This window comes from Neoarius graeffei, chromosome 5, assembly GCF_027579695.1.
Source record: "Neoarius graeffei isolate fNeoGra1 chromosome 5, fNeoGra1.pri, whole genome shotgun sequence".
In the NCBI taxonomy this organism is placed as follows: domain Eukaryota; kingdom Metazoa; phylum Chordata; class Actinopteri; order Siluriformes; family Ariidae; genus Neoarius; species Neoarius graeffei.
Genome location: NC_083573.1, coordinates 97,769,949 through 97,782,913, shown reverse-complemented (window position 1 = coordinate 97,782,913; position 12,965 = coordinate 97,769,949).

Sequence of the window (12,965 nt, the reverse complement as noted above, 5' to 3'; positions counted from 1 at the left end):
GCTGTTACACCGGCCAGCCCCAGGCCTCTGCTGCTTGCTCAAAGAGCGCTAGGAAGGCCTCGGGGTCGTCATGCGGGCCCATCTTCGTTAGGGTGAGGTGGGGAGGGCCCGCAGCGGTGGAGGTGGTGGACCCCGCTGATGCGAGGAGGTGCCGGAACGCCTGACGATCTTCCTGTTGCGCCAGCACCAGGGCCTCGAACCGTTGCTCTTGCTCCTTTCAGAGGGCGATCAGCGCCTGGTGCTGGCTCTGTTGGGCCGTGGCAAGGGTGTGGATCAGGTCCGCGAAGGGGGAGGACTCCATGGGGCTGTTCTCCTCTGAGCTCCAAGTCCCGGGTTTCGGCACCACTGTAGTATGAGAGAGGGTGGGTGGAGCACAGAAGTACGGCAGGCCAGAATGGAGTTCCAAAAACTCTTTATTTTCCACTTTTCAGTGTAAACTTGTTCTCCCAGGCGCACACACACACAAGTCGCCTGGTTGGGGAGAGAGCTCCCTTCCTCTGCTCTCTCTCTCCTTATATAGGGCGTGGTCACTGGGGAAGACACACAAACACATTAACAAACATCAGGTGCAGTGATTCTGCCACTTACCTTCCCTGACTCCACCCTCCGGTCATAGACCGACGCTTGACCACACCCCCACTGCCACAAACACCTTTTTATCCCATCGAAAAAATGTCCTGTAGGTATAATAATCCTTGATATTTCACTCCGATGATGTCACTCCCAGTGTTTTCCCGCTGACTAGATATCAAATTGGTGAACCATTTGATTAACTTGGGTATTTTTTAAAAAGAACATTGCACTGTGGTGTGAATATATGAAGTTTATCTTCTCATGTTGAAAAATATACCACTCGTTCACTTCACTCACTCGTGAATATATTATATATATATATATTTTAACCACTCGAAGATAAACTTCATATCTTTTTGCCACCATGTAAAGTTCTTTATATATAATGTTAAATAATATAATGCATTTTGTATTTTATCATTATCTATCTATGATGATGCTAGTTTATTTCGAACATGTAAACAATGAATAAATAAGCAGAAAACAAGAAAAGCAAAACAGCATTTGCACAAGAATACATAAAAAGCCACTAAATTAGAAAATAAACCATAAATAATATTGGTAATAACAATATAATATCAAAATCAAAACAAAACAAAAGAAAAATACAAACAAGGACGCACTAAGCAGTTTTGAGTTTACATGTCCGAAAAGGAGTGGGCTGAAGTAAAAACTTATTTAATCCCACCCCTCTTCAATCTATCTATCTATCATTAGGAATTGTGCTACCATATTATTATTGTTGTTGTTTGTTTGTTTGTTTGTTTGTAGTATTTTTGTGTTGATCACTGTGATAATGTCTCTTCTTCTTCTTTCGGCTCTTCCCATTAGGGCTCATCACAGCCAATAATGTCCCTCCATCTCCTCCTGTCCTCTGTATCTTCTTCTCTCACACCAACCATCCTCATGTCCTCCTTCACCACATCCATAAATTTCATCTTTGCTCTTCGTCTTTTCCTTCTACCTGCCAACTCCATCTCCAGCATTCTTTTCCCAATATACCCTGAATCTCTCCAAGCCATCTCAGTCTCGCCTCTCTCACTTTATCTCCAAGCCGTCCTGTATGTCCCTCTGATATACTAATTTCTAATCCTGTCCAACTTCGTCACTCCCAATGAGAATCTCAGCATCTTCAGCTCTGCTCCCTCCAGTTCAACTTCCTGTCTTTCTGTCTCCAAACCTTATACCATCGCCGATAACCTTCTGTCACAAATCACTCCTGACTCTCTCCTCTGTCCATTCCAACCTGCTCACACTTTCTTCTTCACTTCTCTTCCACGCTCCCCATTATTTTATACTCCCAGTATGGGAATGTGTCTTTCCAGCCACTGGGGTTACACAAGCCAGTGCATTCTTAGTGCTGGTCCCAAGCCCAGATAAATGGTGAGGGTTGCGTCAGGAAGGGCATCTGGTATAAAATTCATGCAGGATCAACTATGCGGATGATCACTGTGATACTGTACTTGGTATTAAACATAAGATTATTCTTACATGACAACTGTGTGTCAAAACTCATCCGTAACTATCTTATTTCAAAATAAACTCCGACTTCCTAGCTTTAACCAGATTTGGGATAAAACCACAGTGTCTGTCTGCTTCAGGAAAGCAGTGATTAGTCCAGTGTGTGAGGGTGTAATGGTGTAAACAGGATGTGTAACATAACAGTGATGCAAACGCAGCATGGATGCAAACTAAAATGGAACAGGATCATCTGATACTCACAGGGTCATAATGAGATGAACAAGACTGAACTATTACAAGAGAAACTGCAACAACTCAGAGATATGTCACATTCAGAAGTTTGCTGATGACACAACCATAGTGGGGTGTATCAGGGATGACAGAGAGGAGGAGTATAGGAGCCTGGTGAGGGACTTTGCCATTTGGTGCAATAGGAATCATCAAAGACCAAGGAGCTGGTCATTGACTTTGGGAGGTCCAGACCAAGGTCATGACCAGTTCTGATCGAGGGAGTCGAGGTGGAGGCTGTGGATTCCTACAAGTACAGTACCTCGGGCTGTGGCTGGACAGCAAGCTGGACTGGACTTGCAACGCCAACCACCTGTACAGGAAGGTTCGGAGCAGGCTGTACTTCCTGAGGAGGCTGCAGTCCTTTAACATCTGCAGGAAACTCCTGTGGATGTTCTATCAGTCAGTGGTCGCCAGTTTCCTGTTTTACCATACACCATGGTGTCCTGGGGGGGCAGCACATCCAAGAAGGACACATCCAGGCTAGACAAACTGATCAGGCGGGCCGGCTCTGTGGTCGGCATAAAGCTGGACTCAATGGTGACGGTGGCAGAGAAGAGGACTATGGACAAACTACTGAACATCCTGGACGATGCTGGTCACCCTCTGCACACCATCATCAGCAACCAGAGGAGTCTGTTCAGTGACAGAATGCTCCTGCACTTGGGAATGGTTCTATAGAACCATTCACCATCCAGGAATCTTTTATATTTCCAAGAGTCCCATCTTTAAAGGTCATAGGCAAGGGTCAGAGGTGAAATTTAGAATATCAACTTTATTGTCTAGAACAATGACCCAAAAAGTGAATAAAATCTTCCTGGTGTTAATTTGCACCCTAAAATTGAATAAAATGCTTAAAATATACTGTTTTGCCCAATTTCCAAAGGTTTGTTGATGTCTCACTTATGTGCACTTTCACCGCCAGGGGACCATAATCGTGACGTCATTTAAGCCAAACAGACTGGCAGCAGCTCTGTGTTTACTTAGAAAAAAATAAATTAATTAAAAAATCTCTGTGTTTACTTGCGAACCGAGAACACGTTTAGGAGGTTCATTTATTTAAGCACTTTCTAAATATACTTTTTTTTTTCCTGGAGAGAAACATACAGGGCTAATTTTCAACAATTCAATAATAACATATACCAGGACATTTAATGGGGTTCCCCAATGATGCGCACAGGGGCACTCACACAATCCCTATAATAGAACGTGGATTCATTTATATTGCTAAAATAATTTATTGCTAATATTAATACAAGCACAGGCGGCACGGTGGTGTAGTGGTTAGCGCTGTCGCCTCACAGCAAGAAGGTCCGGGTTCGAGCCCCGTGGCCGGCGAGGGCCTTTCTGTGTGGAGTTTGCATGTTCTCCCCGTGTCCGCGTGGGTTTCCTCCGGGTGCTCCGGTTTCTCCCACAGTCCAAAGACATGCAGGTTAGGTTAACTGGTGACTCTAAATTGACCGTAGGTGTGAATGTGAGTGTGAATGGTTGTCTGTGTCTATGTGTCAGCCCTGTGATGACCTGGCGACTTGTCCAGGGTGTACCCTGCCTTTCGCCCATAGTCAGCTGGGATAGGCTCCAGCTTGCCTGCGACCCTGTAGAACAGGATAAAGCGGCTAGAGATAATGAGATGAATGAGATTAATACAAGCATTATACTATTTATAGCCTACTCTAAACATACACACAAACATTAATCATGTTAGTCAATAGCATGTTAGCATGCTAGCAGGTAGCCATGACAAACTATCCCTTTGGTCTCATTTACATAATGATTGTACAGGATCCCTCAGGATTCTTTACTTGAAAAATTGCAAGCAAAGGTAAACATGTTTATCTCCAATCTTCTTGTAAATGTTCCCTGCGGGTGGGTGGAGCACAGAGGACGGCAGGACAGAGATCAGGGTGAACAGAAGGCTTTATTGCCGTACTTTTCAGTCTGACAATTTAAATAAACAATCAGAGACACACACACACTGTAGTCTCCTCTGGGGAAGCTCCCTTCCACTCTCACTCTCCCTCCTTATATAGGGCGCGGTCACTGGGAAGACACACACAAACACAAGTTAATTGCCATCAGGTGTAGTGATTCTGCCACTTACCTTCCCTGACTCCGCCCTCCTGTCACAGACCGGCGCTTGACCATGCCCCCGATGCCACATACTCCCACCTCCCGACTCAGGCCGGGCAGCCGTCTGGCCTGCAGCTGACTCCCCCCCCCCTTGACGGGAGAGGAAGTCCGCCACGACCATCTGCGCCCCCGGCCTGTGGACCACCTTGAAATTGAAGGGTTGGAGTGCCAGATACCAACGGGTGATCCGCGCGTTGGCATCCTTCATGTGGTGGAGCCACTGGAGGGGCGTGTGGTCCGACCAGAGGGTGAAAGGGAGCCCCAGCAGGTAGTAACGGAGGGCGAGGATCGCCCACTTGATCACTAGACACTCTTTTTCAATTGTGCTGTAGCGCCCCTCACGCACTGACAGCTTCCTGCTAATGTACAGGACGGGGCGGTCCTCTCCCTCCACCTCCTGGGACAAAACCGCCCCCAGCCCTCTGTCCAACTCGTCGGTCTGCAACACAAAAGGGAGAGAAAAGTCAGGGGAGTGTAATAGTGGCCCCCCACACAGTGCAGCCTTTACCTCAGCTAAAGCCCGCTGGCATTGCTCCGTCCACTGGACCGGATCTGGTGCCCCCTTTTTAGTAAGATCAGTCAGCGGGCTGGTGACGTCCGAATAATTAGGTATAAACCTACGATAGTAGCCAGCCAGCCCCAGGAACTGTCTCACCCCCTTTTTGGTCTTGGGCCTCGGGCAGGCCGCAATTGCTGCTGTCTTGTTAATTTGAGGATGCACCTGCCCATTGCCCAAGTGGAAGCCCAGATACCGTACTTCCACCCGCCCAATCGCACACTTCTTCGGGTTGGCTGTGAGACCCGCTCGCCTCAACGACTTAAGGATGGCACTCAGGTGTTGTAAGTGCCGCTGCCAGTCGTTACTATAAACGATGATATCATCGAGGTATGCGGCCGCATAGGTGGCGTGCGGGTGGAGGACCCTGTCCATCAGCCGCTGAAATGTAGCGGGTGCCCCAAACAGCCCAAAAGGAAGTGTGACGAATTGGTGCAAGCCGAATGGTGTGGAAAAGGCCGTTTTTTCCTGGGATAATGGAGTCAAGGGGATCTGCCAATATCCCTTCGTCAAATCCAGTGTCGAATAAAAGCAAGCCATGCCTAGTCTATCGAGCAACTCATCAACCTGAGGCATTGGGTACGCGTCAAATTTAGACACCGCGTTGACTTTTCTATAGTCCACACAGAACCGGACCGACCCGTCGGCCTTGGGGACCAAGACCACCGGGCTGCTCCAGTCACTGTGGGACTCCTCGAAGATGCCCATTTCGAGCATGGTCTGAAGTTCTTCCCGAACCACCTTTTTTTTGTGTTCGGGTAGCCTGTAAGGGCGGCTACGCACTGCCACCCCTGGGGGCATCTCTATGTGGTGCTCTATGAGGTTAGTGCGGCCGGGCAGGGGCGAGAACACATCCGAAAACTCGGCCTGCAACTGGGCGACCTCCGTGAGTTGGGTCGGGGAGAGGTGGTCTCCACAGGGGACCGGAGAGGTACGTGATGCCAAAGTCCCTTTTTGAACCTCCGGCCCCAGCTCCGCCTTCTCCAGAACCAACGACACCAACACCATGGGGACCTCCTTGTTCCAGAGTTTAAGCAGATTGAGGTGGTAAATCTGTAGCGCCCCACCCCTGTCCATTCACCTCACCTCATAGTCGACGTCCCCGACTCGCCGTGTGACCTCAAAGGGTCCTTGCCACTTGGCGATCAATTTGGAGCTCGACGTGGGCAACAGTACGAGTACCTTATCTCCCGGAGTGAATTCTTTAAGGCGCGTACCCTTGTTGTACAGGTGGGCTTGCCGTTCCTGGGCCTGCCGCAAAATCTCCTGAGTTAGGTGGGTGAGCGTGTGGAGTTTTGCGCGCAGGTCCATAACGTATTGAATTTCGTTTTTGCTTTGTGAAGATCCCTCCTCCCAATTTTCCCGCAGCACATCCAGGATGCCGCGCGGCTTACGCCCATATAATAATTCGAATGGGGAGAACCCCGTGGAGGCTTGGGGAACCTCTCGCACTGAGAACAACAAGGGTTCAAGCCACTTATCCCAATTACGTGCGTCCTCACTTACGAATTTTTTGATAATATTTTTGAGGGTGCGGTTAAACCGTTCCACTAAACCGTCCGTTTGTGGGTGATACACACTGGTGCGGATCGGCTTAATCCCCAATAACCCATACAGTTCGTGTAGTGTTCGTGACATAAATGTAGTGCCTTGATCAGTCAGAATCTCTTTCGGGATTCCAACTCAGGAGATGACGCGGAACAGTGCCTCTGCAATACTGCGTGCTGAGATATTGCGCAGAGGCACTGCTTCCGGGTATCGCGTTGCATAGTCCACCAGAACTAATATAAAGCGGTACCCTCGTGCTGACCGATCTAATGGCCCGACGAGATCCATCCCAATTCTCTCAAACGGGGTCTCTATTAATGGAAGAGGGCGCAAAGGCGCTTTTGGAATGGCCTCTGGATTTACTAACTGGCATTCGCGGCATACCGTACACCACCTACGAACATCGCCGCGAATCCCCAGCCAATAGAATCGGGCCATTATTCGGGCTAGTGTCTTATCCTGCCCTAAGTGTCCAGCCATGGGATTAAAGTGAGCCGCCGGGAATACCAATTCCCGGCGGCTCTTCGGAATTAAAAGCTGTGTGACTCGCTCTTTCATCTGAGTGTCCTGCGTCACTCGGTATAATCTATCCTTCATAACTGCAAAGTAGGGGAAGGACGGGGTGGCGTTCGGCTGGACCATTTGACCATCGATTACTCTCACTTGGTCAAACGCATGCTGCAGAGTCTCATCTCGCGATTGTTCTAATGGGAAATCCGCGAGGGATTCCCCAATAGAGAGAGGAGGAGGAGCCGGCGGCTCCTCACTCTGACGCGGAGATGACGTAGACGGCTCTGTGACAGCTGCTCCCGCCAAAGCGACACCGGGACCTCCCCCTGTCAAATGGCAGGACCGACTCTTTACTAGGGGTGTCATTAAACCCCGAAATCCCAGCCAATCAGTCCCCAAAATTAAAGAGTGGGTAAGGCGAGGATTAACCGCAGCCTTCACTATAAATTTTTCCCCTCTGAAAATAATGTGGACCGACACCAAAGGGTAGCGGTGAACATCCCTGTGCACACACAACACCTTCACCCCCTGTGCTCCCCCGATGCCTCATTCTGCACCAGGCTTTGGTGAATTGAGGTCTGGTTACAACCAGAATCCACCAACGCCTGACATGTATCCCCTTGGATACTCACCGGTATGCGATACGCCCCGGCCTGATCGAGGGCGGCCTCTGGCGCGTCGGGGATCCGAACCACCGCGCCCACTTCCATTGCCGTGCACTGTTGTTGAAGGTGGCCCGGCTCCCCGCAGCGCCAGCAAACCGGCCCGGGCTTTCCCTCTGCACCAGTGTTCTGGGGCTCACTCACCTGAGGGGGGGGAGAGACAGACGCAGAAGGGAGAAACGGGAGGGCACCATGGGTGCGGCGGGCTGGCAGGGGTGGAGCCGGCCCCCGTCTCCGCGGTGGGGGAATGGGGCGAGGACGGGACACAGAAGGAGGGGGAGAGAGAGAGAGAAGAGGAGAGAAGGGTCGACGTCATCTGCTGTCCTGCCGCTGGAAGAGCCGCCAAATGATCCTCCGCCAGCTCGACTGCCTGATCCAGCGAGGCCGGGTGGTGGCACTGGACCCACTCCGCGGTTCCTGCTGGTAAGCGGGCGATGAACTGTTCCAGCACCACCTGGTCAATGATCCCCTCGGCGTCGCGATCGTTGGCCCTCAGCCACCGCCAGCAGGCGTCCCGGAGCTGCTGGCCGAACGCGAACGGCCGGCCGACTTCCTCCAATCACAGAGCGCGGAAGCGCTGGCGCTGTTGCTCAGGTGTGCGCCCCACGCGCTGGAGGACGGCCCGGCGAAGGTCCGCATAGGCCAGCCGGCGGTCGGCGGGGAGCTGTAGCGCGGCCAGCTGTGCCTCTCCTGTTAGGAGGGGGAGAAGGCGAGCCGTGCACTGCTCCATCGGCCACCCCGAGGCTTCTGCGACCTGTTCGAACAGCGTGATGAACGCCTCAGGGTCGTTCTGCGGGCCCATCTTGGTGACAGTGAGGGGAGACGGGCCCGCAGCCGGAGCACTGGTGGACCCCGCTGACGCGAGGAAGTGCCGGAACGCCTTGCAGTCTTCCTGCTGGGCCAGCACCAGGGCTTCGAAGCGCCGCTCTTGTTCCTTTCGGAGTGCGATGAGCGCCTGGTGCTGGCTTTGCTGAGCCGTGGCAAGGGCGTGGACCAGGTCAGCGTACGGGGAGGATTCCATGGGGCTGCTTGGTTGGTGCTCCACTTTACCCGGGTTTCGGCACCACTGTAAATGTTCCCTGCGGGTGGGTGGAGCACAGAGGACGGCAGGACAGAGATCAGGGTGAACAGAAGGCTTTATTACTGTACTTTTCAGTCTGACAATTTAAATAAACAATCAGAGACACACACACACACTGTAGTCTCCTCTGGGGAAGCTCCCTTCTGCTCTCACTCTCCCTCCTTAAATAGGGTGCGGTCACTGGGAAGACACACACAAACACAGGTTAATTGCCGTCAGGTGTAGTGATTCTGCCACTTACCTTCCCTGACTCCGCCCTCCTGTCACAGACCGGCGCTTGTCCACGCCCCCGCTGCCACACTTCTCCTCTTTGCTTGAGCGTTACTGGTCCGTGTCTTCTTTGACTGCTTGATTTTGTGCTCGAATTTTGTTGGAACAGCATGCACAGAGTGGCGTATTTACCCGGCCGCCAACCCTCTCGCTTCACATGCACAATCCACTCTCTCCGCCTCTTCCAGAAAAAGCCAACCCTCTAGCTTCACGTGCACAATCCACTCTCTCCACCTCTTCCAGAAAAAGCTAACCCTCTCGCTTCACACGCACAATCCGCTCTCTCCACCTTTTCCGGAAAAAGCCAACAGTCTGGCTTCACATGCACAATCCACTCTCTCCGCCTCTTCCCGAAAAAGCCAACCCTCTCGCTTCACGCGCACAATCCACTCTCTCTGCCTCTTCTGGAAAAAGCCAGCCCTCTCGCTTCACGAGCACAACCCACTCTCTCTGCCTCTTCTGGAGAAAGCCAGCCCTCTCGCTTCACGCGCACAACCCACTCTCTCCGCCTCTTCCGAAAAAAAAAGCCAACCCTCTCGCTTCACGCGCACAATCCACTCTCTCCGCCTCTTCCGGAAAAAGCCAGCCCTCTCGCTTCACGCGCACAACCCACTCTCTCTGCCTCTTCCAGAAAAAAAAGCCAACCCTCTCGCTTCACGCGCACAATCCACTCTCTCCGCCTCTTCCGGAAAAAGCCAGCCCTCTCGCTTCACGCGCACAACCCACTCTCTCCGCCTCTTCCGAAAAAAAAGCCAACCCTCTCGCTTCACGCGCACAATCCACTCTCTCCGCCTCTTCCGGAAAAAGCTAGCCTTCTCGCTTCACGTGCACAACCCACTCTCTCCGCCTCTTCCGAAAAAAAAAGCCAACCCTCTCGCTTCACGCGCACAATCCACTCTCTCCGCCTCTTCCAGAAAAAGCCAGCCCTCTCGCTTCACACGCACAACCCATTCTCTCCGCCTCTTCCAGAAAAAAAAGCCAACCCTCTCGCTTCACGCGCACAATCCACTCTCTCCGCCTCTTCCGGAAAAAGCCAGCCCTCTCGCTTCACGCGCACAACCCACTCTCTCTGCCTCTTCCAGAAAAAAAAGCCAACCCTCTCGCTTCACGCGCACAATCCACTCTCTCCGCCTCTTCCGGAAAAAGCCAGCCCTCTCGCTTCACGCGCACAACCCACTCTCTCCGCCTCTTCCAAAAAAAAAGCCAACCCTCTCGCTTCACGCGCACAATCCACTCTCTCCGCCTCTTCCGGAAAAAGCTAGCCCTCTCGCTTCACGCGCACAATCCACTCTCTCCGCCTCTTCCAGAAAAAGCCAGCCCTCTCGCTTCACGCGCACAACCCATTCTCTCCGCCTCTTCCGAAAAAAAAGCCAACCCTCTCGCTTCACGCGCACAATCCACTCTCTCCGCCTCTTCCGGAAAAAGCCAACCCTCTGGTTTCACGCGCACAATCCACTCTCTCCGCCTCTTCCAGAAAAAAAAGCCAACCCTCTCGCTTCACGTGCACAATCCACTCTCTCCGCCTCTTCCAGAAAAAAAAGCCAACCCTCTCGCTTCACGCACACAATCCACTCTCTCTGCCTCTTCTGGAAAAAGCCAGCCCTCTCGCTTCACGCGCACAACCCACTCTCTTCGCCTTTTCCGGAAAAAGCCAACCCTCTCGCTTCATGCGCACAATCCACTCTCTCCGCCTCTTCCAGAAAAAAAAGCCAACCTTCTTGCTTCACGCGCACAATCCACTCTCTCCACCTCTTCCAGAAAAAAAGCCAACCCTCTCGCTTCACGCGCACAATCCACTCTCTCCGCCTCTTCCGGAAAAAAACAGCCCTCTCGCTTCACGCACACAACCCACTCTCTCCGCCTCTTCCAGAAAAAAAGCCAACCCTCTCGCTTCACGCGCACAATCCACTCTCTCCGCCTCTTCCGGAAAAAGCCAACCCTCTGGCTTCATGCGCACAATCCACTCTCTCCGCTTCTTCCAGAAAAAGCCAACCCTCTGCCTTCATGCGCACAATCCACTCTCTCCGCCTCTTCCGGAAAAAGCCAGCCCTCTTGCTTCTTCTGGAAAAAGCCAACCCTCTCGCTTCACGTGCACAATCCACTCTCTCTGCCTCTTCCGGAAAAAGCCAGCCCTCTTGCTTCACGCGCACAATCCACTCTCTCCGCCTCTTCCAGAAAAAGCCAGCCCTCTCGCTTCACGCGCACAACCCATTCTCTCCGCCTCTTCCGAAAAAAAAGCCAACCCTCTCGCTTCACGCGCACAATCCACTCTCTCCGCCTCTTCCGGAAAAAGCCAACCCTCTGGTTTCACGCGCACAATCCACTCTCTCCGCCTCTTCCAGAAAAAAAAGCCAACCCTCTCGCTTCACGTGCACAATCCACTCTCTCCGCCTCTTCCAGAAAAAAAAGCCAACCCTCTCGCTTCACGCACACAATCCACTCTCTCTGCCTCTTCTGGAAAAAGCCAGCCCTCTCGCTTCACGCGCACAACCCACTCTCTTCGCCTTTTCCGGAAAAAGCCAACCCTCTCGCTTCATGCGCACAATCCACTCTCTCCGCCTCTTCCAGAAAAAAAAGCCAACCTTCTTGCTTCACGCGCACAATCCACTCTCTCCACCTCTTCCAGAAAAAAAGCCAACCCTCTCGCTTCACGCGCACAATCCACTCTCTCCGCCTCTTCCGGAAAAAAACAGCCCTCTCGCTTCACGCACACAACCCACTCTCTCCGCCTCTTCCAGAAAAAAAGCCAACCCTCTCGCTTCACGCGCACAATCCACTCTCTCCGCCTCTTCCGGAAAAAGCCAACCCTCTGGCTTCATGCGCACAATCCACTCTCTCCGCTTCTTCCAGAAAAAGCCAACCCTCTGCCTTCATGCGCACAATCCACTCTCTCCGCCTCTTCCGGAAAAAGCCAGCCCTCTTGCTTCTTCTGGAAAAAGCCAACCCTCTCGCTTCACGTGCACAATCCACTCTCTCTGCCTCTTCCGGAAAAAGCCAGCCCTCTTGCTTCACGCGCACAATCCACTCTCTCCGCCTCTTCCGGAAAAAGGTAAAAACTTCTTCCTGAACCGGTCCCGTTGTTACAGTTCACTGCACAGCAATAAGGCATGGGGGTTTTTCTTCGGAAATTCCTGAACACACGTCTGCACTCAAGCCGAACGGCTATGCAAGTAAACGGAAGTGGACTCAACTCAAGCGGTTTGTTTGTCTTAAATGACGTCACGCGCCGAGTGGTCACAAAAATTGCCGAACAGAAATTTGCCGGGATCCGCGCTAACTTGTTTTAATTATTACATTATTACTTATTAACAATACTTCTTGGAACCAGAAGATTTATTTATTTATTTATTTATTTATCTCAGACATGCAGACAACGTACAGTCCATAATATTATAAAATATATAAAATTGCATAAAAATATATAAAATCTATAAAATAAAAATAAAAACAGAACACATGAATTGCACCATGATAGGCCATTGACTAGCATCTGTAATAAAAAAAAAACAGTATAAAAATCACAGCAGAATAGTTAAGACATATGATGACCAGCATACAACAGGTTTTTCCATTTTGTGACTAATTTTGATTCGTGACAAATATCAGAATGAATGATGCTATGAATAAAAAAGTTCTCAGAATATTCAAGCTGTATTTTAAGACTATAGATAACAGTTCTTAGTAATTCCTGATAAGACTTAATGCCATTACTAACAAACATCTGACGAGCACTGCTTCTGCGGTTATAATTCAGTAGGCCCCTAAGGACATTATTGAAGGCAACACATACAATATTTCTGTAATTAACATGATAATTTACCCATAGAGTACATAAGTAAACGCTGTTACAATATGATGAGAATAACTTGACCTTAACAGCATTTGA